At 32.0% G+C, this 24568-nt stretch overlaps 1 protein-coding gene across 1 annotated transcript in view; it reads left to right on the forward strand.

Annotated features, from left to right (window-relative positions):
• Nucleotides 1-22432, forward strand: part of LOC118190491 (adrenocorticotropic hormone receptor-like) — a 165928-nt gene extending 143496 nt beyond the window's left edge. Inside the window, exon 2 of the mRNA XM_085815265.1 lies at nucleotides 22233-22432. The gene's annotated coding sequence lies outside the window, so the exon portion shown is untranslated. The remainder of the gene's footprint in view (nucleotides 1-22232) is intronic.
• Nucleotides 22433-24568: the final 2136 nt, after the last annotated feature.

Consider the following 24568-nt stretch of genomic DNA (forward strand, 5'->3'; position numbering starts at 1 on the left):
TAGACCTTTTTCCTAATTCATTATATTATTAAGAGAACTTTATTAAAATTTTCTGACTTCATTTTGAAGAAATATTACAATGATTATTTTGTTAAAATTTGCTTTCGTGGCTTGGAAATTAAGCAACATTTTCATATTTAACTGAAAAAAATTTTGAATGGTTGATTTTGATGATGACATTTTGTTGAATCGGCTTTCACATTGACGTTCAAAGTCTGCATGTCCTGATCATCTTGCGTTTCTGGTATCGCAGTATGTTTTGAATCTATTAAAATAATTTTCAAGATCTGCACTTTGACTGAATATCCTCTGTGAATTTTGACTAATAGTTTCTCAACTTGAGAACAAAAAAGCTGTTTCAAATCTTTTTTACTTATCGGAGAAAGTTTTGAAAATTCTTTACGATATATAATTTTTTTTTAAATCCGGGATCCGGGCAAAAATCTTGCTTTCATTTCTGCTGCAGTTAATTCGGGAAATATATTCTACAAATAGTGAAACATATTCATATTTAGAGCTTTGATGAATTGCTTTGCTAAACCAAACTGATGTGCATTTCCTTGGAACATTTCCTTGGATTTTCAATTTATTAACAACTGTAAATGTTAGAAGAAGTGAACTAAAATATAAACTGTACCTGAATTGAAATGATGTCATTTGATTTGAAAGTGAAATGGTAAGTCAGGTGGATTTACCTATTCAGGGAATTTAATAGTATTTTCGTTGAATCTTGAGGGTTGAAAGAATATTTTATTTTGCTTCTTTTAAACCTGAAAAATAAAGCTATTTTATGATATTCATGAACTTGAAATTCACACTTAATTGAGAAAACAAGACAAAGGAAAAATCAGAATTATATTAGAAGGCACCAGTATATTAGCAACGCTGTTCGCTAAATCGCTAAACGTTTTATTGAAAAAATATCTTATGTTAGAAAAGATAAAGCGAAAAAAATGTGTGTGACGTGGTTGCGCTCAACTGACCCATATGTATTAATGTTTAACAATGTTTTTATCCAAAATATTTTGCCCAGTGAAGAATTTTATTAATATCATGAGCGTATTTATTTGGTTAACTTTCGTACTGCTCATTGTTGCTCAATCGAAATATATATCTAACTTTAAAGTTAGATTTTTTCTGCACTTTTTAATTCACCTATTCTCCTTCCCATGCAATTCATACAGTAGCGAGTTTCGCGCATTCTCTTCGATTCGCTAGAGAATCAGAGCCTTAGTACCGCTTTATAATATATATACACTTCTGATTATACATACAGATATTTAAAGATAGCTACATACATTAAACATACAGATATTAAAAGGATTTTAAAGGTAAAGTCAGACGCTTAGTTAATTTATTGCACATAAACGCTGGAAAGGAAAGATTCCATTTTTGAAATTGTAAATTCTTTTAAGGGGCTGAAAACAAATTAAAATTTATTATTTTTCAGATTCATAAATTTTATCTCGATGTTGTAAAACCAGTAGTAAAAATATATTCTTTGCATAGTTTAAATTAACACAAAGGGTTAAGCTGAATTGAACTATAATGATTATAAACATATTTTTACATTGGAATTTGTGAACTAAGTTCATCTTGAAGCGATAAAAAGGTAATTATAGCTCTATAAATTTTAATTTATACAACTAATTTGTGATATTACTATATTATGTAATGGAAATTAAAACATTGGAATGCATTTTTGCTTCTAAATAAAAGGAAAGGAATTATAAGTTAATGTAACGAAATTTTTTATGAAAAATGTATTGCTTAGAAAATGACAATGAATTTATATCCTGTAATACTCAAAGAAAAGGTCTGAGATAATGGCATCCTGAGAAGCGAGTAACATACCATTATTTTGGCATATTTAAATTATGGCGGCTATTTTAATGTCAGTCACAGGCAGTCCTTAATTAACTCTGTTAATTAATCCCACGGTGTTGCTCATTTAATTAAAACAGCATTAATATTCAATTATTTCCTATAATTCTAGAGGATATTCTAGTGTTGCTTACTCTCATGAACTGACAGCTCCTAATATCTTAATATTTATTTTTGTTCTTAATTTAGGCTTGCAGTTTTCAGTTTATTCTTAGATAGTTTTTAGTGCTACATTATTCTATTTATTTGCTGTTTCTTTAAAAGTTGAGAAAGATAATTAGAATTATTCAGAATTCGTGTTCGGTTGATATTAAATTTATAATATTAAAAAAATTAAAATCTGTATATTTATTTGTCAGACTGTAGAAAATCGGTGGCAATTAGAGTCACCAATGTTGAAGAGACGTAGTCGTGCATATGAACTTAAATTCTGAAGCCAGAATTCACAATATAGTTGTTATTTATTACATAGTTTGAGAATTTAATGAAGTTGTGAATTATAATTTCATAGATATAAAACCAATATATTGTCATTGCACGAAATATAAAATACAAGGGGTTTCAAGTACGACTGGTCTATTGCTGTCACAAACTTCTACTCCTACACAGAGCTGTGTGCTTTTAAGTAAAAGCAGCTACTACCCTAACCTTACCTCCCGTATAGATTAAAATGTGTGCCCAGTCGTGTCTGGCAGTCCAGAGAGTGATAATAATACAACAGCGGCATCGGAGCGAAGAACGTTCGCATCGCGATCAAATTTTTCATTCAAGAAAACGTGCTTCTTTGAAGAGCGCATGGAGACCGCCCGTCTCCCCGATAAACACTAATCGTGCGAAATGCAGTTATTTCTGAGAATTGTACGTCACTTTTAAAGAACTTACAATCAGTCGGTGTCGGTACTGTGAAAAACTATGGCAGTATATATGCCTAGTGGATTCCACTCACGCTGACAAACGAGATCAAAACGATAGTCAAAATCTTCATTAAAAATGCATAAACTTATTTTCGCTATCGCAAAATCATTATTGATCAATATTATTTATCATATATGAAATTAAATAGTGACTTTGGTATTTAACTGCTTAAAACTGTGCTTGGTGTTAAATTTTTGAATATATAGTTTTCTAGTTTTCACCCTTCGACAGAAAGATCGATATTTACAGCTAACTTTCGCACGACTGTAATAAAATGTAAAACGCTATTTAACAATTAAATCTCAAAACAAGCGCACAAATGAAGCAGTTCTTGAATATGACGATTCAAATTTTGAAAACCGAATTTATTCAATGTTGACTTAGCTTAAAAATGCCCATGAAAAATGTTATCTAAATACTTCATATATTATATTAAAACATTTATGTTTACTCTAGTGTTTCATAAATTTAAGAAAAAGAATATCCGCTAAAAACAGCTGTTGTTGTAGTGTAAACCAACACACGTATTTTTAAGTACAAAACAATGAAAAAAAATGGTTTTGAAATTCAAGTGAATAAATTTGTAAATTATCGCCCCCAGAACTAAAATAATTTACATAACATGCAACAGAAATTTGTAATAATTTATGTTTGCATGATTTTGGCTCTATGAAATCTATGATTCCTTCAGTATGAATTGCTGTCTTCGAGTAGAAGTTCTGATATAGACTGCGTATCTGCAAGACACTTTAAGAAGGTTTAATTCGTTTTTGACAAAGTTTTCGAAGAGTACGCAAGGGCTGTCTTTCTAAGAAGGTTTCATTCATGGCGATCTTTCCAAAGATAGCTGGTTATTATTTATGTTATATATTTGGGGAACCGTGAAATTACCCATGTAATTAACTTGTTTTCTCAGGCCGAACCTTTCAGTGTTTAGTGGTTTTATTAGGCTAATGGTTAGTTGTGAGGTAAAGGAATATTCAAATGTATATATATATATATATCAGCTTTATTAGGCTAATGGTTTGTTGTGAGGTAAAGAAATATTCTAATATATATATATAGCTAAGTATATATTAGAATATTTCTTACACTGTTTAAAATCATTAACCTTTTTTGCATACTATACAAAAGACAACATAGTATAGAATGTGCATTATTATTAATTTTAATATATTGCTTCTTGCTGTTACATATATCTAATTCATCTTTAGCTGTCGTATTAAGTACTGGTACCAGTCCAATAATTTCTTTGTATTTTGAAAATAATGAACATACCATAACAGCTTGAATTGTTGTTGCTTCTACACTGATTGCATTTGCAGCAAAATCAGAAAGTCCCTTACCGTTGTATGTTATTTTTGGTTTTATATGAATTAATTCTGAGAACAAACCTTTCAGTGTCAACACAATAATGCATTAATATGCATTATATACGATATAGCATTTAAAACGTTATAACCGAGACACAAACCACTATATACTAACTTTTTAATCACCCGCAACGCATAAAACACCAAAACAGAGCACAATTTCACGAACACTATGTTCCCGATTAGCATTGTAGCTCGTTGCATTCAATATTTTTTAAATGATGTATCCAAACTTTAGGTGTCTTCTTGTACAAAACAAAACAAATAAGTTCACAAACAAAATAAGCAGAAATTCTAAATTCTCACGATGATTTTTCCTCAATTCAAAGGCTTCCAAACAGGAGCTCACAGCAATGCAAATTCACTCGCTGGAGGCAATTGAAGTAAGTAGATAGGGACAGAACAATGATTGATTCAGTTTCATACCGGTTGCAGAGCAATGTACAGTTTCTCTAATTTTTATGCCAACATTTATTAGTAATTTATTAAATCCATTAATTTTGTTGTTTTCCATGAAAGGTATTAATATTTCTTTCTCTTTTTCCATTAATGTTTTCGTTCTGTCACCATATTAATTCAAATAAATTCGTCCTTACTTCAAAACTAATAAATAAAGTCATATTTCAGTAGTGAAGTAATTGGTCACATGTGATTTGCATCGATTTCGGAAACATGATTTTTTAAAATATATAAAATGCATAACTTAATAACTTACTTTATAGATTAGTTTCATTTAAAAATGTTTTGCTATAATATTTCTAAAAAATATTTTACGTATTAATTATTTTAACAAAATTTTAAACAATAATTTAGCACGTATTTTTAGTATTAATTTGCAACGTCGTGTGCTACTTGGAATGTAGAGTCGGAAATGCAATCCTAACGAGATAGGTGTGATATTATGGGCTGTCGCAGGAAAACCGTAGTATAAGGCATGGAATCTTGGAGTTTTTGAAACACACTGGGCATTTGAAAATGGTGCATCCTCATCGCTCGTGGACTTTCGATGGTTATATGGCGAATTTCAAAACGTCCGAGATTCTATGCGGTGACCAAGTTCTGAAATTTCAATCAACTTCATTATCAGGAATGTCATGATTTATTTGTCTTAAGCTTTTGGTCTTCAAATGTCAATTTGCGATCACGATGTATTTATGTTTTTCACCTTAATACCTTTCCGGGTGGCTGTTGACAGCCCATAATATCCTTTTATCTCACTAGGATTGCATTTTCAACTTCTCATTGCTATGGAATTCCGAGTTCCGAGTCGTGTAGGTTTATACATCCCCTCCTATAAATTTACTGCTCTTTGAATCACCCTATATATATGAGTTGAGAACATCTCAAGTAAAGATGATATATATTATTGAAGTTGCGCAGAATACTTCTAATTTAATTAATTAATCAAGAGATACAAATTAAATAAAAAATATTGAGTATATATAAAATTGGGTAACAGTTCACTTTTTATTATTTAATTTTGATTTAACCCTCTCTTGATATATCTATATCTATATCTATATATTTATATTTACTATAGTGTGCAAATTAATTGGGACAAAGTTTTTTTTTTGTTTTGTTTTTTGTAACTGAAGTATTTACTTTCGTATTTAGTGATAATGATAAACTAATAGGATATATGCTCCTTTTAGCAGATATGTAATCTAAACTGCGTTCAGGGATGGTCTCTTGGGGAGTGGAGCCAGTTTAAGTTGAAATGTCCCCGCAAAAGGTTTTCAAGAATGGCTAAACATACATTTTAAAACTTCTGTATACTTTGATAGATTCATCATTCCGTCAATAGAAACTATACCTCAAGTGCCATCTGCAGTGAAAACAGAAACCAAAACTTTCGCTTTTCAGGGAATTTTAGGGTTTGTTGGATATGTTGAATTTTAGGGTTTGTTGGATATGTTATATTTTAGGGTTTATTATTTCTCCTAGCTTCGTTTGATAACGAATCGTAATGAACAAATAAATGAATCTGATCGCCGAAAATGACTTTCTATAGTCATTTAGGGTATATATTTGTATTTTTGACCCAAAATAGTAGTGTTTCATTCTTTGACGTGTCAACATTTGTTTTGTAGCTGGTTTTCTCACATTCTGACCAGCAATTGTCATGGTTGTCAGTTGTTGAAAAGTCTATGCCAGTAATTTAAAAATGAATATCAATTCTAATCGAAAATATATGTCTTTTAGGGTCTGTTTTAGTTTTCGTTAGATTAATAATGCTGTTTCAGATTAGGCTTCGATCAGATTTTTTGGAGTTGTTTTCCTTTAGCTTCCATATTTATTTTTCCTTCCTGGAGAAAATGATCCAGTTCCACTTTGTCTCCGCATAATTCGAGAAACGCTTCATTTTTCAACACCAACCATGGAGGCAATATTTCTTATAGTCACTTGAATATAAGACTGATAAGTGCGATAATATTTGTTCTCTTTCTAATTATTATAAGCATTTTTAGTACACTAAAATGAACGAATGCAAATCGTCTAAAAGGATGCAAAACTAACTTTCTCTTCTAATACAAAATAGCTTAAAAATACTGAAAAAATCTTAGCTTCTTCTCTAAACCAGTTCTAAATAGTTGAAAGCAGAAATCAGGTGACAGGCAGATAAAACTGCTTTAAGGGACCTTCTGACACAGCTGGCCACCAATTTAAAATTCTGTGAAAAAATCGCTTTGTCCCAATTAATTTGCGCGCTACAGAGTATATATATATACCGTATATACCCGCGTATAAGTCGAGATATTTTGGACAAAAAAACGACTTCAAAGTTGGGGGGGGGGTCGACTTATACGTAGGGCCATAAAAAATTAAAAGAATCGGAAGTTCAAAAATTTCTTTATATAAAATATATAATGCAGTTGTTTTCTTCCCGCGCTCAAATTGGACGACTTATCGAGTAAGCCACTTACTTGAAGTAATTTTATGACTTAATTAAATTATGTGACGAACTAATCACAGAGTTTCATACTTTAACTAGAGTACGTTTCGATTAAACCAAAGAATTTTCGGCCCCCGAACAATCGATCAATATCGAGCAATAAAAAAGTTTCGCCAACACGCCAAGCAAAGAGAAATGCAGATAGTCATTTTTAAAGATCGTCCGTTGATCATTTTTAAAAGAAAAACTTTACCGAAAAACGTTGTGTTTCCATCAGGTGTGCTGGTTCGTGCCCATGAAAAGGAATGGATGGATGCTGGCGGAACAGTCAATTGGCTTAAAAATGTGTGGGATAAAAGACCGGAAGAGCTTTCAAAAAACCTTCGCTTTTAGTATACGATTCTTTTCGTGGACACTTTTCTGAAGAAGTGACAAAAGTGACAAAACACCTAAAACTGACTGTGGCCGTAATTCCGGGAGGATTAACATCCGTCACTCAACCCCTAGATGTCTGCCTCAATAAGCCCTTCAAAGTAAATGTTAGAAAATATTGGGCAGAGTGGATTAGTTCCGGTCGACCAACATTTACAAAGGGAGGCAACATTAAAAAGCCCGATATTACATTAATTGCTCAGTGGGTTAAAGATGCTTGGAACGAAATACCCTCTGGAATGATTATAAAATCATTTAAAAAATGTTGTATTAGCAACGAACTAGACGGCACGGAAGATGATGCTGTTTTTGAAAGTGAAAATGACGACGAAGGCTCTAGTAGTGATTGTAACAATACAGAGTTCGAGACTAAAAATATGTATGATGACGAGCCAATGACGACAGAAGAGTTCTATGAAATGTTTGGCGAATCTGACCATGAATCGGACGTTGAAGGATTTTGATTTTGTTTATTTACCAAGGTATTTTTTATCGTATATTTACTTTTTTTCCTCAGATGATTTTGAATAAATGTAGTACTTAAAAATTTTTTCGAAGTTTCTCGATCGATTTCGGAAGTGGGGGGTCGACTTATACGCGGTATAGATTTATACGCGAGTATATACGGTATATATTATTGCAAATTAATTTATATTGCATACATATTCAATTTTGAAACGATGTCATTGTTGTACTTTTAAAGATTGTAATTAAATGAAATAAGTTTACAACGATCCAGAGTACGCAAAGGTTTTGAAAATAATAAAGCAGTGAATATTCTTTTCTCTGACATTTTTTAAGAGTGTTTGTTTAAATGACACTTTCACAGCTTCTAAATTAGATTGCTTTAGTGTTATGACACTTTAATGAGACTAAATTTTCAAATGTCATATTAGTAAAACATTCAGGAACAAAACAAATGCTTCGTCCATTAATTGTAGTGTGTGTTTGCAAAAGATAAGAAAAACTTCCAAGATAAAGAATATCTCGACACTGGTGGGGAATAACAGCTATCTTACAATAATTAATAAACACGAGTATAACCTCATAAATATACAAGTTCAAAATTTGAAGTTTCTTACAGAATGTTATGTATAAAAGTAATTCAAAATTTCATACAATTTATAAATAAATGCTTATTTAATTTAGTCCTAAAACTTTTGTTTCTTATAATGATTGTCATGATCGGAGAAATAGATACAATTGTGTGTGTGATTCCAATTTAATGTGAGATATGTGTTTTTCAGCAAGAAGAAGAGAAAGGTTATCATTCAGATTGGATTAAACATAAGATGCTACCATTTCAGGATTCAATAAACAAAATGTTAAAAGCTCAGAGCTAATAATTAAATACTAGCCTAACAATACTCACGGGAATTGTCTACTAAAGAGGGAATTTAGAAAGCAGGGTTTGAACGCAGCTACAATTGATACAGCGAAAATGCCGTTTTTTGAGCCTTCGAGGGCGGAAAGGATACTTTAACATCAGATTTGAGAGCAGACGAACAGACAAGTGACTTTAAGCGTGGTTACGTTTGTAGGCTTAAGACAGCAAGCGGTCTAGTCCAGCTTTTACTCAATGCGTGGGTGAAAGAGATGTGGAAAGCAACGATGCTGATGTCGTTTGCCAGTGGGAGACAAATTTAATTGCATGAGACAAATTCCTGCAATTAAACATTTGAAAGATTTTTCTTATTTCATCAGAATACCAAAATATTGAAGGAGTAAAGATTTCAACTACTAGGGAACGTAATAGGTTTAGAAACTATCTTTATAATGCATTGTTTAATACAGAATATTAATTTTGCAAAGTTCACGTACTTTGATTACTGTGAACAACTTTTAAATGTATGCACATTATAACATGATTTTGAAAATTCAGCGACTGCCAAGTGAGTGTTGTTAATGTAATGCCGCTAGATGGAAAAGCATCAAATTTCGCTAAGAACCTTTGAAATTATCCAGAAATTATTTCTGGATTTGGGTACATTAAAATGTAAAATGTAAAATTCATTTAAATTATTACTTTTCAGATTTCAGGCTCATATGCTTTAAGTACACTGCTAGACATTAATGTTGCAATGCCGAAGAAGTTAATCTAAGAAAGAAGCATAACTGAGTTGTGTTTGCAGATTTCTTATGCTACAGGGATCTGGATCCAGATTGGACGATGATGAGCCTTGAATGCAGCATACAGCAACCATAACTGCTACTGTATGAAGACGCGTAGAATAAAAGAAACTGGATGACGTTTTGGAATATTGTGGTATAGGAGCCGTTATTCGTTGTCACAGTTTGTATAGCAGCAGTCTTTGTCATGCCACGGTGTGTGACATTCTTAGGTAAACGTGGTCAGAGGGGAAAGACTTGTTGAACGAGCTGTTGGAAGGCAAATCTGTAAACTGTATATCGAGGAAGTGTGGACGTTTTGTGCGAAGAGAAATCGAATACAGTACTGTTAGAAGTTGTCTCTGAGGTGTTCCTAAAGACTGGAAAATTATGGGTAATGTAATGTTGATTAGTCAGAGTTCCAGAAATGGGAATTAGACGCCAGCGTGGCTCGTATCCAAAAAAATACGCAAGCGAGAGACGTACTGTTATTACCGGTGTTAGGCCAATGTAATTGTACATGAGACAAAGTTCCAATGTGTGCCATAAATTTTCATCACGAAGAAGTATGGAGAATCGGGATTCGTCTTCGAAAGAATCACTCTATTGATGCGTTCAAGTGTGTCATTTATCGCATCGCTTGTAGTCGCAGACCCTTGTACTGTACCGTAGAAAGTAGGCAAATAAAGTAATGGCTATGGGGAAAATAGTTAGTGTTTCTGAAGACTGCGTCTCACCATATGCATTTGACGTAGACAGGAAATGAATTGTTTGGCGTTAGTTTGATTTATTTGATTACGGCAATGCACTCGAAGGCCACAAGCCTAACGGGAAGGATGCTTTCATGGAGGCATTTCCTGAGGAAAACTGTCTCGTATACATGTTACACATAAGGAAAACCACAAAATCGCTCATGCAGTAAGCCCGTTCGCCGAGTTTCGAACCTCGAACCGAACTACAGGTATTTAGAGACATTACCACTTAGCTCCTGGTGGGCTGCTTTACATTGCAAAAAGTGGCGCTGTGCACAGTAACGTCATCGTTACCACAGGTATTTCTTTCAATGCATGCACATTGTATTTTCAGTGCAAGAGTATATGATGTAGTTATGTGGATTGTAAGAATTATTCTCCTAACATGTCTCTCATCTTGTAAGGATCCTAAGTTTTACTAACGTTTATTTTATTTTAAATCTTTACTATCACTTCTTATTTTCTACTTCCGGCCAGAATTAAAAGCTTTAACTTATTTATGTAAATTTGTCTTGCTAACGCCAAGTACTTAAGTTGTGGCTTTTTGCCAAGCAAGAGAGTGGAAGGAGTTATTAGAAGCAGGCCGCTTGCCATAGTAGTTTTACTTGGTTGCTGGTTGCCTTCAAGGCCAGAGGTTTAATCCTCTTGATAATTTCAAACGTATCGTAGTGTTAGCAGCTCTCTGTACTACATACGGAATTTTGTTAAATAACGGCCAATCTTGAAGTTAGTCACAATCCAAAGTTAGTTTTAGTTAGAGTTTTTAGTTAGTATTTTTATATTCTTACGTTCAGACCACAAGTGGTTGGTCTCTGTATTCTGAAGTTCCGGAAATCTCTGTAAAGATAGAAAAATAAAGGGTTTCGTATACCCTTCCTGTGTGTATTGTCTACTTCACAATTTATTGAACATAGCTTGAGTAAGCTCCCTGTTCCGAGTCAGGACAGTTCATGTTTCCAAAGCAAGTAAAGAGGAACACAAGTCCTGATAATCTCAGATATTCTTGCATCGATATCATTGTAAACCACGATGTCTCTCAATTGCTCCGCCTTGTGTCCATCATTCCTTTTGGCGTGACAATTGTTTGATTTCGACCAATTTGAGAACTCAGTTGGTACTATGTTAATATGCAGTCACGATATTCTGTTATTATCTTGAATTCAAATTCAAGCAGACATAATTATACTTTCATCTTCTTACACAAGGCATATTCGGCACTTGTAGTTAAGCAAGGATAGAAGAAGCTTGATTGCTGCGTTGAAAACACGTCTTCTTTTCTTCTCTTTTACTGAGTTTTTGTGATGTTACAGGTGTCCATTATTTGAATATGCGTTAAACTGTTGATTTTTTTCATGTCTTACATTGCTAAGTCCTTTAAGGCAAATTTACATCAAACGGCTTCTTTATTTATGATATTTCATATTCAATGGCTAGTGGCATATCTTAACACTGAAGCAAGATGTCTTAACGAAATTTTCACATAATGTTGCTTTAAATGTGTACGATAAATTTATTGATTTTTGAGCAATGATATGCAAACTATACTCACCATATTTTAACAGAATTTAGTAAACCCGAAGAAAAATCTAATCACTGAAAATTATTTTAAGTTGTTAGCGGGATATCGCCCATAACACCTGCTTAACTGCCGGGACGAAATACAAGTCAATTTAAACTCAAGTAAAAATATTTTTTCTGGTGAGTTATAGCAAAAATGATAACAAGAAATTAAAAAGAAATATTTATTTATTCTGTAACAAATGTCACAAATAGAGACTCATTGCCTTGGTTGCTAAGATTCAGATTATTACCTCCTTGTACGATGTAGAGGAAGTATTGTAATCGCGAAGAATTTCGGTATCATATTCAATGAAAATATCCATTTCAACTACTCCTGAAAAACCATTTGAACGATGTTTCTGTGTAATATCTGTATGTACGGAGAGAATAAAGGACAGTTTTTGCCGAAAAGGATTGCAAAATGGATTTAAAATGGATTCAGAAGAGTTTTTTTTTTTTTTTTTTACATACGTATGTACGTATGTATGTGTCTCGCATAACTCAAGAACGAATAGCCGTAGAACGTTGAAATTTTGTATACGGCTCTGCTATAATATGTTGTTCTGAACCTCCCGTTTTCTTTGGAATCGGCTACACCAATCATACATAAATATATATATATTCTGACTTTGTTACCTGGATGACCTTAGTTTTTTTTACTCTTGGTAAACTGTATATTTTTGCTTTTTAAAAGTAATTGAATTATGTGCTTTTTATGTTCCGATTAAGGATTTTATGCCTTTGGTTAATCTGCATGCAGAATGTTGTAGAATTTTCAACATTTTAAAAACTTAAATAGCTAATGAAGCATAACGAATGGTCTTTTGTTCACATTTGAAACTAAATGGAATAGTGAATTAAGTCAGTTTCTACAATTTCAATGTCATTTTGCTGAGCGGGAGCAAATGTAAACTTTCAATTTTGTGCATCAAAAAATCGGCTTTATTGTTTGCTGCAAAATTGCCTGTTTTTGCTTAAAAACTCTAATTTTAATTATAAAACTTGCTACTCCAAAGGGGCAATTTGCCCAAAAGGACTATGGGCATCGGGAAGCCCAAATTTAAACTTTGGAATTTGTTTTATTATCGATTTCATATTTTGTAAAATTTTAACGAATTTTTGATTAACAAACTCAAGGACTTCAAAGCAAGCAGCCGTAACGTTGTACAGAAAAATATTTTTAACATGAGCCAAGAAGGCTGATGTTAAAATTTGTTAGTAGGGTTTAATTCAAATCTAATTTGTAATAAAATTTAATAATTGCCCCAGACTATAAGCCAACAAACACAGTCCATAAACTGTGTATATTTTTTGTAGCAAATATTTAATGTAGTGCATCAATAAAATATTTAAATAATCTATCACTTTTCATAATAGCTTACTTTCCAGTGTAATCCAGAAATTAATTTTTTTTGTTATCTATAAGATCATAATTTATTGATCCTCAAAATGTCCAAATATCCAATTATAATGGTGTGACATTGCAAATGCTTACACGTATTAAAGGTATAACATGTAGTTCACAAAATTTCATAGTTAAATTTCAGCAGATTTCGAATATGCAGGATACAATAACAAATTTGCTACAGAAGAAAGTGCTAATGGTAATTACATCCTAACTTTCAGAGTGTGGTCCGAAATAGGAACGATCGATAATGAATCTACGAGCTATTCTATCAACAGGGACATTTTGAGTCGCTAAGCTTTAAGAAATTAACAGGATATGATGATAAAAGCTTTTATTTTAAAGAGGTTTTGAAAACACTTTAGAAAACCTTTACATTTGAGGTATAATTTCTGTGTTAACACGACGCTGATGTATTAAAAGATAAGATAAAGAGAGTAGAAAAAATTAGGTAAATGTTTTTGCTAAATGAAATAAAATTTAACATTTTATTCGTTTTAACATTTTCTCTACATTCATGGATATAAGCAGGCTGTGGATTCGGTAGGGAAGATGACCTACTCCGACTGTAAATCCTGTAATTTTAAATATTCCGACTCCCTCATATATATGTAAACTCATACACATATGTTACAGCTTAAGTTTTTAAATATAAAAGAAGTATTAGACGTTACAGCAAAAACAAATTGATGCCATAACAGATTACGCATATTAATTAGCATGTAATGTGAAATGGAAAAACTGGCATTAGTAAATATCTGAGAAACAGTATAGCTTCGGAAAGATCTTCTTTGATAGATCCGATTTGATAAACTTCAGAACTGAAAAAAAGTCTTTCCACACTAACTTGAGTAGGAGCAAGAGCTATTAACGTTAGGACTACTTCTTTTAACTTTTCAGGATATATTTGTAGAAGGTGTTTTGTACAAGAATTGCTAAAAGAGGTAGCTCGCAGGAGCGATCATATTTCCCTAATTCTTCAAGAGCTGTGTAGAAATTTTGTTTGTATTTTGTCATTTTTACATCTAAAAGCTCTTGGTTTTTTATTTTCATTCGCTTTGCCTTAGCCTTTGCAATGTTCTCTCAAAATGTAATTCATCATTGGAAGTTGATGACAGAGACTCAGTTACAATTTCTGCAGTCTGACTGTTCTGATATGAATACTTCAGTTGTTCTGAGAATAATTTCATTCTTAGTGAACGTTCATAGTTGGCTTTCTTTGCCTTTTTAATTTGTTCATCATCCGACAAAATTCGGTGTTTGGAATCCACATAAAGAACCCAGCAAGATCTTATTGTCTAGCAAACTAGTTTCTCTTTCCTTCATTGATGTTACGATTCTTTTTGCAATATGCCCTCCCATTTTAGAAAGAACAAACATCACATTTTTCCATTCTCGCAGAAACAAGACTCCTGTTTATTCTTCAGATTGTAGCTTTTTTGTGCCTATATATAGTGTAGAAAGAAGAGTTTCCAATTCTGCAAGATCATTCCACAATCTTTGTGTTACTAAAACATGAGGGTTATCTACATCTTTTAAAAAATTTCTTAATTCTAATAACCTCTTTAGAATCGAATATGTACCTCCCCATCTCGCTGCTTGATCAATAATTTCTCCTTTTCCTGCTCACCTCCTAAGATTGGCATCAAATTTGCGAGTTTCTTGCTGCTATTGCTGCTTGCCTAAATTTACCAATGAGATTTGCAGCATGAGGTTCCTTCAACCCATCTCTAACAGCAAGCTGCAAACCGCATTTGCTTGATTCGGCAGAGTTTTGTTGCCTCTTCAGCAACATCATCTAAAACTTCATATGGATATTCTTGAGAAGTTTCAATATCTAAAGCAATCGTTTTTCATCTGTTATAACAATTTTTTCATGTTCATTCATCTTCGGTATTGTTTTAACCATATTAGATACTTTTGAGTTTCACATTTGGTGACAAAACACGGATTTTGTAGCCATGGGCTTATTTTCCTTGTTGTAAATTATGCTAAAACAATGCCATCTATGAGCTGAAAAAGTATCTAAAAGAATCAATTTAATTAATAATGACAAATATCACATTTAGCTTCTTCCCTTATATTTATTTATTATTATGTCAATAAAATAGAAAATAATATTTATTAATGTATATAGTCCATAAATAACAATAATAAATCAGTTAGTCATTAAATTTGCTTTTTTTCTCAATTCACTTTAATTTCATCTCAAATTCAAACTTTCCGAAAACAAATTCGAATCCTAGTCAGAGTCGATGTGTTTTTACGATTTCAGCTCCGACTCCTTTTACCAAAAATCTGGCTAGTTCCGATTCCGACACCATGGCCCCGACTCTGACTCCACAGCCCTGGATATGAGTATTACTATTATATTTTAACAAAGAAATTTGAAGGCTATATTTTGAATCTTTCATAGCATGCTACATGTTTAGAGAAACAATACAAGCCTTGAAAAATGATTCTTAAAATTATTCAAATTAAATATTTCTATTAGTCTCCCAAACACTTGCATGATGTCTGAGATCCTAACTATTTGTCTATGTTACTTATACGTAACTGTGGTTTTTACAAATGCATGTAAAGGTCTCTGAACAAACATTCTGAATGCAGTTATTCTGTCATACTGTTAGAGTTGAAAACGTTACATGAAGTGCCATTTATTTCTTTTAAGCAACTGTAAATCAGCTAGAGTTACTAAGCTATTTATTTAATATTTAAAGAAAGTTACAGCAGCCTATGACATGTTGATACAAGGATACATATTCCTGGAAATCATTTTTTCTGTTGTTAACTTGTAAGAAAGAAATGTGTTAGAAGAGCTTTCCCGTTCCATATTTCTTAGTGTACTAGGGAACGCTGACTGGTAGTTATGATGAAGATAATACAGGGGCATCGCAAGGCTTTTGCTGAGAGCAGGCGTAATCTAGTACTCCTTGCCGCGATGAATTTCGCGGGCTTCGTCTGATATCAGACAATTGAGATTAATAACAACAACAACAGGAGCATCAGATGCCTTCGTTTTATTCCTCACGTTATAACAGTAAGGACGATTGCATCATCCAAACAGTTTTCACCATGGATCGAGAAACGCGTCACAATATCTTGTGTATTAATACAAAATTGCAGCTGATACTGCTCTGATTTCGGCATTCTTTGTAATTTCCAGTCAAGATAATGATCTGGAAGCCTTTGTTTTCTAAAAGATTCATGAATACGTAACGAAAAGATTGTAAACATAGAAAAAAATCATTTGCAAAAATAATTTGTGTAAAAGCCTGAAAAATAAATGCAAATTTACCCTAGTTTTCTGTTTCTCACTGAAAATTACAATTAAACATTATTTAGCAATAAATTACAATGACATAAAGTTCAGAAATAGTTTTAGGATATTCGAATTTTTCTTTAAGGAATCATTTTTCTGTACCGAGGAAAATAATACATGTTTTTAGAAACATCTTTTATTAATTACTTTAAGGTTGAGATATTTATAAAAAATTCTTAATTAACCTTGTTAAGAAATCACGAAAATTCTACATATAAAAATTTCACACGAATAATTATATATTATTGCAAGAAGAAATACGTGAATTAATTATTGAAAGATGCATATATTGCTCAGAAGTTAAGTATGTATTACATCATTTAGAAAAATAGGTTAAAGATTTTATGTAATATCTAATGGCAAGATATGACAGAATTTGTGACTTGTCATTTACGTGAAGAAAGAATAATTTAGTAACGTAACGTTATATAAAGTTATAAGGTATTTCTCCCGCCTTCCTAGCGTGCCTTCGTGGTGTAGTAGTTCTACACGCTGGGCCGGTATTTCAGAGGTCCGTGGTTCGATTCCCGGCGAAGACGATTGCTCATTCTTTATCTTGCTTGCTTCCAAAAGATTACCTAATGTCTCTACAACGATAAGTAGTAGCAAGTCTAAGTTATAGATTTTTCTAAAGGCAAAACTCATACTAATAAATTCTAAGTTTTACGGAAATTAATATTATTTGGCGATAATTTGCATTCGCTTTTCTTTTGAACGAAATTGAAGAAAAAAGCAAGTCAGATAGAAACAGCTAACCTCTTAACATCAAAGAAAACCCACGTACAGTGTTATCTCTCCCCGCGCCGCTGGAAACCATGTAAGTAAATAGCCCTATTAAGGAGAGTAACTGAAAAATATGATACTTTTCTGTACGAATCTTGAGTGTAAAACGTATTTAGATTAACGATATAACAGAAAATCTTGTAACATACATTGAGGAATAGTATTATGTTTGCGTGACTAAACTGAAAACGAATAACGATGAACAAACAAACATAAGAATGATAATCGAATTCTTTATGACTAAGGTTACTCATTTGCTGAAATGGCTTTCGCGCTACAGAATGAAGGAAAAATTAGTCTTTCAAAGATATAATTAACTTTTTTAATATGTTAATGGGGCAGGACATGCATCCAATTCGAAGAATCTTACTAATTGATTATATTGAATTAAATGCATGCATACTGTAACAGATTTAAATAATATTAAAATCTTGTAGTTTAAATAATTTAAATAGATGAACATTAAGGTATTTGTGAATGGCAATATTTGAAACCAGACTCGAGTGCCTCGTGCGACTCTCGCACGAAGAATGTAATTTATTTTAAAATGTTAGAATATGTTTTTCTCTTCTTGTTTGTATGTCGCCATTTTTTTTAGTGTTAAATAAAAGTTATTGCTGTGTTCCATCATTGGAGTTGCTTCATTTCGCCAAAGAAGTATTACAGTCTAAATTATTTTGGAGGCACCGGCGAGATCGAATAACCGTGCGTATTTTTACTTCATTAGTTCATCACTGAACATAATATTAGTGATACCAGATTATTACTTCCTGTTAATATTAAATTGCTTTATTTTATTAGTTCATCACTGAACATAATATTAGTGATACCAGGTTATTACTTCCTGTTGATATTGAATTGCCTTATTTTATTAGTTCATCACTGAACGAAATATTAGTGATATCAGGTTATTACTTCCTGTTAACACTGAACTGCCTTATTTTATTAGTTTATCACTTGAACGTAAACTTAGTGATACCATTTTAATGCCATTTCTACTAGAGCTCAAAGGAAAAGAAAAATAGCTGAAGAGCAGATCTTGGAACAGATGAAGGAAGAAAATAAAGCATCCAGAGATGTATTTGAAGAAGAAGTTAATTCACCAGAATTAAACGTGGGAGATGTTCACGAAAATTTGAAAAACGATAAAGAAATTAATATTGAGAATCATTTTGCAATGCAGCGTTATCATCATCTTTCGGCTTTTGATTTAATATCAAAGCCGCTACTAATAGATGAAGAAAACAATTGTCGAAAGCAAATGACAAATGAATATTATCCGAAAGGCACAGATGAACTGAGGAAGGGCTTTGCTGTGAATTATAGCCGAGGAACTGGTCCACCATGGAAGAGATCTAGGCGCCGTCAAGAAAAAAAAAGAAGACTAATTTGAATACTGTCCATTTTCTTCCTATTTAAATGTGGTGTAAAAATATTTGTTTAAAACTTAAAATTTTCGGCCTAAAAATTTGGAAACTTATGAGAGAAGTTATCTTTTCTCTTTAAGCAATTGAGCAAGCTGAGCTTATAAACTTTCGAAATTTACAGAACTTTTCCCTTCGGTAAAAGTCTCTCCGTTGGGGGAGAGGTTGTAACAGATTTAAATAATATTAAAATCTTGTAGTTTAAATAATTTAAATAGATGAACATTAAGGTATTTGTGAATGGCAATATTTGAAACCAGACTCGAGTGCCTCGTGCGACTCTCGCACGAAGAATGTAATTTATTTTAAAATGTTAGAATATGTTTTTCTCTTCTTGTTTGTATGTCGCCATTTTTTTAGTGTTAAATAAAAGTTATTGCTGTGTTCCATCATTGGAGTTGCTTCATTTCGCCAAAGAAGTATTACAATACAAGGCGTTGCAGAATTTAGTTTAAAATGAAGTTGTAATTTTGGGCAAGAACTGTTTAAAACAAATTGTATGAAAAACCGGAGAAAAATGTTACATAGAAAGTTCATTTGATATGAGTTTAAAGGTTGTATTTGAACAATTCAGCAAGAAAATTATTATTTTTAGAAATAAGGATAATTAAAACTGGCAATAATAATATTTTAGAAATAGTAATAGTTGCATTTTCAGTAATAGCTCCTGAATTATGATTGAAGCTAAAACAGTGATTGAAAAACTAATGAAAAATTAGCTTCTATTATCCTTTTTTTCAATGTGATAATATAACGTTCTGCATTTGACAAAAAACTTCAATAATTTATTGTCAGGAATAGTACAAAAACCTGTAAAAATGCTAGCAAGTTTGCTAAGTTTTACTTATATATATGCATATACATAGCACAAATAGCATCAAAACTCATTACCTGGGAAGGAACAATGTAAATAAATGACAGAAGCAGAATTTAGCAGAAGGAGACCAAGATGTCCTATGTAATGAATTATAGCTTGCTCTTGTATTTTCGCTGATTAGCGTTTCAACACGCAACTGGAAGATCTGGTTCAAATTTATTCTGGGAAAGGCATAATTGGTTTTTGACGTTCGCTGCTTCGAAGAAAACTAAATGACACTACTGTGGCGCCCGAACTTAAATGTTGTGCAGGACAATTCGATATTATCTGGGAATTTGATCTATCCCTTTAAGTGGGAAGGAATATAAGAGATTATTTAAATCTGATGTAATTCTCACTCAAGGAGACTCAAGGAGGTAATGCGCCCAGCTAGCAGCCAGAAGATCAGTGGTTCGAATTCTAGCTAACGAATTGTTGAACTTTCATGCCATTTGCTCAGAAAAACCTATTAATTTGTACCAACAGAAGAAAATAACATCTTCATTGAATTTTATTGCAACTAAACGCAGCAGTTACTACAGGTATCTTAGGACAAAAGCGTCGAAATCATGTAGTATTTTGAAAGATTGTTAAAGATGTGAAATCATTTCCTTCATCTTGCGACATAATATTGATTACTACGTTGGCTGTATTAACTTATTATTAGAGGCTTACATTAATGCAATGTTCTGAGAGACACTCGACATATAATGATTGACTGATTCCTGCTAGGCAATAAGCCCTTTCTTAGAAATCCTGTAAAATAAATGGCAGTCTTTTTACTGAATTTTCTTGAGATCTAAAAAAAATGTTTGATGGTGTAATAACATTTGCTTCAGAGTTTGATATTCTTTACTTTTTGTTTAACAGAAGAAAAAGGATAAAGGCTATCGCCTTTTGGTATTCGGATGAAAAACAGTAGGACACGTTTTAGGACTAGTTTTTATTGCAGTTTTTGGTACCTAATGATGATAAATATGCCACATTGACACTGCGAAATCTTTACTCTAATTTCTGGGTTCCTCAGGCCCATCGCTATTAAACAATCCATCTCTTTCACGCTTTTTTCAGAGCTGGAAATTTGTGTTGTTTTGTGACACCTGAAAAGAGTTAGAAGAATACTATTGATGCTTTACACATTTCATATTAATCTGCCATTATTCATTTTCAGTGACACTGACATTAAGCAAGTCGTAGTGAATTAATTGAATTTGGAGAACTTTTGAAATTATTAATAACTTACAGTGTTGTTTAATTAACTTAGCTATTCCTTTACTTTATTTGGTAAAAGATTCACACATTGTTGCAATATAAAGGAAGTAATTCCTTTCATTCAAATAATTTGTATCTGCTTTATTAACAATATTAGAAACTTCCAATTTTGGCGTTGCTAATTGGAAATATTAGATTTAAACCCTTTTACATCGCCGCTATTCAAAGAGATAGTTAAATCCTTTGAAGAAAGAATGAAATAGTCTTAATTTTTTTCAAAGAAATAAACAAGATCTTTTGAAGTGTATGTACTTGCTCATTGTGTCTTCAGATATAAACCTGAAAAAGAATGTTTGAAAAAAACGTTTGTCGAAAAAACCCTTTCGCTTATTTTTCAAGCAAAATACCTTCTTGTGAACTTGATAATGGAAGAACGAATTCCCCACTTAAATAATACTGTATATATATTTGATATCTTTCTACAGGAAATTCCGGTACTTACTCGTTAACGAAACAAAAGCTAAATTTGGCCAAAAAAGAGTAAATATTCACCAACTTTAGAACCACAACACAGATTAACCGCTTTCGCATGGGTTAGCTTTAAGAAGGCATATAAACCGCAGTTAAGAACTTCCTAGAACAATCAGCTTTCTAGAACGCTTATGAATGCAATGAAAGAAAATATGAAAGAATGAACGCCCATTTATTCGAATTCCCAGACCACCTAAACAAAAGAATTCCAAAAAGGAGATTTTGAGCTTTTTTAATTGAAGCACAAATTCAATTTTTTCATGTAACACGGAATATTTAGAGGTATAGGGTTCTTTAAAATGGCGTAAGGGTACAGCAGGATAGCACTCGAAGTTCATGTGGCGGCAGAAAGGTGAAATAACCTTCGAAGCTGTTTTAGATGCGATCGGTTGGACATTTCTTACCAGAAATAAAAGTAGACTAATTGTATTAATTTACCGCCAAACTTAGCCAATCTTTCTCTGTGAACACGCAATTGACTAAATTTAATTAGAAATGAAAGTAGCAAAAATGACAAAATATTATGTTAACTTGTTAAAAATATATACCAACTAAATGCGTTAATTATTTTATTAAAGCTTACAAGCTTAATAAATTTTCTAAGGAATGAAACAGAAGAAATTGTTTCTTTATAGCAAGGCTACCGTCATTCTCGTATTTTTATCAAACTTATTGCTGAAAATATTATCTTACAAAATATTTGCTTCTTCACATGGGAAACATATCGTATGCTTAATGGTATTAGTTTATTAAATTATTAATTATTATTTTTTTATTTCAGGTGTCGGCTACTGTGATTTCTTTCTACATTACGTTTGTGAAAATTGTGACGACACCTTTTAATAACTCAAATATGTAACTTTTACTTGAAAGCTCTGTTTTAAACATCAGTCATCATTTGTGTATCTGTCTACTCGTATCTATCTATCTCACAAATTGTCAAATTGTTTGTATTACTTGTAAGTTAATAAATATTTTAAATATCTCATAGTAGGCTTTTGTATTATTTATATCTACAAATGTAAATTTTCTAATCCCGAATTATCCATCTACCTATATACTGTTTATGATTTGAAGAATATTGATTATAAAGAAACATGAGACTAAATCTTTCTTAAAGGCACCGAGATTGAACGAAATTTTTATATAACTTTTTTTTTATTGCCCCTTTTGAAAAGAATTATAATAAAAAAAATTTGTAGTGCTTCAAATGTTTTGATTAAACAACATGTAAAATTTTTTCCAAAATTTAATCCTTTGAAATTTGATTTATTTTAAATATTTTGAAATAAATTTTTGAGTCAATATTCTGTGAAAATGAGCAATGTTAAAAAAATCTTATTTTTGAAGAAATGGTTTTATTGAAGTTCTTTCCTTATCTGTACCTGTACCTTAGTATACATTTTGTTGAGGATTCAAACTAACATGTTTGATGCATTTCTACAAATTAAAATAATATCTGGAATATTACCTATTGAAACTATGACAAAAGAACTTAAAGATAAATTTTGTTTCAAATTTTGAATTATTAGTTCTACTTTGCTTTTCTGTAAAAGTATTATTTAAGATCTTCGAGACACCACGTAAAACAGTTGACCAAATTTTACAGAAATAAAAAAAAACCATTTGAATCACCAGTTGTTAAATGTGAAATTTTGCATGTAAACCAGTTTATTTGAAAATGCATTTACAATTAAAACATGCAGACACAAGCCTACGTATTTCCATTTTATGAACTTAGCAATCATCTGCACTTATAAATTACAAACTTTGTCCTCTCAGTCACGGCACAATATGACATTGCTGTAAAAATTTTTATTTACAAATTTTGCTTTTGAAAATTAGCAGTTTGATCAAAACATAATAACTAATGAATTTATTGTAAATCTCTATTAAAGAGTTTTGAAATATTTTCTAATAAAATGTCAGGGTATAGAGACATTAGGTATTTTTTTGAAGCAAGAAAGATAAAAAATGAGCAAAAGCCTTCGCCGGGAATCGAACCACGGACCGCTGGAATACCGGCCCAGCGTGCAGAACCATTACACCACGAAGGCACGCTAGGAAGGTGGAAGAAATACCTTACAAGGGAATAACACCAAACAGTATTAAGATGCTTATAAATCTTTCATTGATTTATACGACTTAATATATGGATTTAAATGTTTGAAATTCAGTAAACACGTCACATAAGCATAACACACTTTTCTGCATAACGCATAACATGCCACAAACATCCACTTAAATATCTACAGCAACTTTTCAACACGTTTTGTCACATAATGTGAAATACAAGTGTTTCATAAAGAGTGACTGTACTTTATGATAGGCCTTTAAGATTTGCTCTTCAACTCTTACAAAGAAACATACAAATATGGAAAATATACAAACAAATATGCAAATCTAGAAATATAAAAACAAAAATGTTTTATAGAGATTGACTATACTTTTGTTGTACCTTTAAAATTTTCTCTACAGTTCTTTTCTTTGTTTCTAACTCTTTGATATTTGGAGTTGCTTCAGTAATCAGTGAGACGGGTTAAAATATAGCACAGTGCTTCTTAAACTGTGTTTCGCAGAACCCAAGGTTTTCATGGAAGTTACTCTAAGGTTCCGCGAAACTTATGTGTTTTTTCTCATAATATTCAAGAAAATAACATAAAAAACAATAAAAAGTGCCTTTACAAAATTAAAAAAGTAGGATAAAAACAAGCCTTCGTTTAATCTGGATAGTCTAATCAATTCCGACAGCACGACATCACGGTTCTGACGGCGCTGTCGGGACAATTTTTAGTACTTTACAGCTCCTCGAGGGAATTGAATGGAATCTCGCTATCGATGATTTCCCGGCTCATTTCTTTATTGATACACGAAGAATCCCATAGATTAGAAATACAGGGAAATCCCCAAGTTTTGAAAATGTAGGGGAATCATATATTCTTGAATATAAAAGGGTGCTGAGAGTAACACGGATAATATTCACTTGTCGATGTGTGTCTTACATAATACTAATTGAATGATTTTTTTATATTAGATTTTTTTGCTTATTAATAAACTTCATTACAGCACATATACTCTTCCATAAGATTAGAATTATAAAAACATAGTTTCGAGGAT

Source organism: Stegodyphus dumicola, chromosome 4 (genome assembly GCF_044657685.1).
Source record: "Stegodyphus dumicola isolate Sdum_Otavi_A_Nest chromosome 4, ASM4465768v1".
Lineage (NCBI taxonomy): Eukaryota > Metazoa > Arthropoda > Arachnida > Araneae > Eresidae > Stegodyphus > Stegodyphus dumicola.